This window comes from Cherax quadricarinatus, chromosome 80 (genome assembly GCF_038502225.1).
Source record: "Cherax quadricarinatus isolate ZL_2023a chromosome 80, ASM3850222v1, whole genome shotgun sequence".
Lineage (NCBI taxonomy): Eukaryota > Metazoa > Arthropoda > Malacostraca > Decapoda > Parastacidae > Cherax > Cherax quadricarinatus.
The window spans coordinates 1,055,309-1,058,664 of NC_091371.1; positions in this window are offsets into that span (position 1 = coordinate 1,055,309).

Here is a 3,356-nt window from a genome sequence, read left to right on the forward strand (position 1 = left end):
TATCACTACAAACTGGCATAGTGCCTGATAAGTGGAAAATGGCAAATGTAATACCTATTTACAAGGCAGGTGACGGGTCCTTGGCTTCGAACTATAGACCAATAAGCCTTCCCTCCATAGTGGGAAAATTTATGGAATCAATAATTGCCGAAGCAATTCGTAGCCACCTTGACAGGCACAGATTGATTAATGATTCTCAACACGGTTTTACAAAGGGGCGTTCCTGTCTTACATATTTACTAACTTTTTTCACTAAGGTGTTTGAGGAGGTAGATCATGGTAATGAATATGATATTGTGTATATAGACTTCAGTAAGGCTTTCGACAGAGTTCCACACCAGAGGCTATTGAGGAAACTTAGGGCACACGGAATAGGAGGAGAAATTTTTTCCTGGGTAGAGGCATTTCTGACAAATAGACAGCAGAGAGTTTGCATAAATGGGGAGAAATCAGAATTGGGGCACGTCACAAGCGGTGTTCCTCAGGGGCCAGTGTTAGGCCCGTTGTTGTTCACAATTTGCATAAACGACATAGATGAGGGAATAAATAGCGACATAAGCAAATTTGCTGATGACACCAAAATAGGCCGTCCAATTCATTCTAATGAGGACATTAGAGCACTCCAGGATGATTTGAATAGACTGCCGCAATGGCCGGAGAAGTGGCAGATGAAGTTTAATATTGACAAATGCAAAGTTCTAAATGTTGGACAGGTAAATAACCATGCCACATATAAACTAAATGATGTAGATCTTAATACTACTGTTTGCGAAAAGGATTTAGGAGTTTTGGTTAGCAGTAATTTAAAACCAAGACAACAGTGCATTAGTGTTCGCAATAAAGCTAACAGAATTCTTGGCTTCATATCTAGAAGTATAAATAATAGAAGTCCTCAGGTTGTTCTTCAACTCTATATATCCTTGGTTAGGCCTCATTTAGACTATGCTGCTCAGTTCTGGTCACCGTATTACAGAATGGATATAAATGCTCTGGAAAACGTACAAAGGAGGATGACAAAGATGATCCCATGTATCAGAAATCTTCCCTATGAGGATAGACTGAAGGCCCTGAATCTGCACTCTCTCGAAAGGCGTAGAATTAGGGGGGATATGATACAGGTGTATAAATGGAAAACAGGAATAAATAAAGGGGATGTAAATAGTGTGCTGAAAATTTCCAGCCAAGACAGGACTCGCAGCAATGGTTTCAAGTTGGAAAAATTCAGATTCAGGAAGGATATAGGAAAGCACTGGTTTGGTAATAGAGTTGTGGATGAGTGGAACAAACTCCCCAGTACAGTTATTCAGGCTAAAACGTTGTGTAGTTTTAAAATTAGGTTAGATAAATACATGAGTGGGTGTGGGTGGGTGTGAGTTGGACCTGACTAGCTTGTGCTGCTGGGTCTGGTACAGTGCTCCATCCTTGAGTGGGAATGACCTGACTGAGTGGGTCATTGGGATAATCCGGGGGGTGGGTCATTGGTCTAATCCTGGGGGGAAGGGGGACATGGGCCTGCTCCGCATGGGTCAGTAGGCCTGTTGCAGTGTTCCTTCTTTCTTATGTTCTTATGTTCAGCATCTGTTGGCGGTGTCGTGAGCGGCCACTTCCTCCCCCAGCCCCCGACCCCGGCCGAACACAGAGATAAGCAAAACCTCCTCCACACCACCGCTGGCAGGATTCCCTCACCACCGCTACTCCCCAAATCCCAACATGCACACTGCACTTTCACTGATACAGAAGCAACGGTCTGATTCAGAGGATTGTCACAACTCTGAAATATCCGGTGGATGCTCACGATGACGTCTGCCGAAACTGGCCTATGTAAACCATGTTGGTTCTTGGTTTACACACAAAATGTATGGAGTACCACAAACTGGCTCCCTCCCTCCACGCCGGCCTGCCGAATATATATATATAAATATATATATATATATATATATAATATATACATATATATACATATATATATATATATATATATATGTATATATATATATTTGTTGTTATTAACACATCGGCCGTCTCCCACCAAGGCAGGGTGACCCGAAAAAGAAACTTTCATCATCATTCACTCCATCACTGTCTTGCCAGAGGCGCGCTTGCACTACCGTTATAAAACTGCAACATCAACACCCCTCCTTCATATATAATGTATTTTTTTGTGTATATGTTTTTTTTCGTTATATATCTAAGCACACGTACACACACACACACACACACATACACATACATACATATATACATACATACATACATAGCTTTAAGAAGAGGTATGATAAAGCTCATGGAGCAGGGAGAGAGAGGACCTAGTAGCGATCAGTGAAGAGGCGGGGCCAGGAGCTGTGACTCCAGCCCTGCAATCACAAATAGGTGAGTTGCACCGCTCATTAACAACCGATGGTGGTTTGAGGAAATGGAAGGAAGGGTCGGAATAGGCGAAAGGGGTTATATAGGAACAACTCAGTCTGGAAGACCTAAGGTGGTAATTGTACAACCCGCCACAGAACTGCAGGAGGCCAAGAGAAGAATATGAAGAGAGCTAGCTGAGGTGGCCAGAAAAACTAACATAGGTAGAGCAAACTGATTTATGGGTGATTTCAACCACAAGAAGACTGACTGGGAAAACCTAGAGCCACATGGAGGTTCCGAAACATGGAGATATTCCGTTGTAGATTTGCCGGTATAATTGCCTGGCCCGGGTCTTTTCCAAGAGGTGGCCCGGCCTTAGCTCCCTGTCGAGGGAGTGTCTCAGACCAATAGCTGCTATGGAAGGAGACGCATGTACCTCCTCATCTGGGACCAGCTGCTTCCAGGCCTAGCCCCATTCCCCGTCCCCACGGGGCTCGGAGGGAGAAGCTAGGCACCTTGGGCTGCCACAAACCCCGCCCACACTGGGCTCGAAGGGCGTGGCAGCTGCATAGCAACAGTCGATATCAGGAGGTGCTAAATCACTACAGGATCCTTTTGGAGTCACTCCCCAGCTTTGGGTATTAAGCCCAAGTGCTGGGCTTAATGCTGCTGCTACTAGTACACTTGTCCATTGCACTCGAAACATGGAGAGCCAAGATAATGGATGTGGTACTGGAAAACCTCTTGTATCAACATGTTAGGGACACTACCAGAGAGAGAGGCGAGGATGAGCCAGCAAGACTGGACTCGTATTCACCTTGAGAAGCTCGGACATCGAGGACATCACATAGGAAGGGCCCCTCATAGGTAGTGAGCATGTGGTTCTAAGATTTGAATACATAGTTACAAGTGGAGAGGGTAACATGAGCAGGATGGGAAAAGCCAAACTACAAAAGGTGGGCCTACACAGGCATGAGGAACTTCCTGCAAGAGGTTCAGTGGGAAAG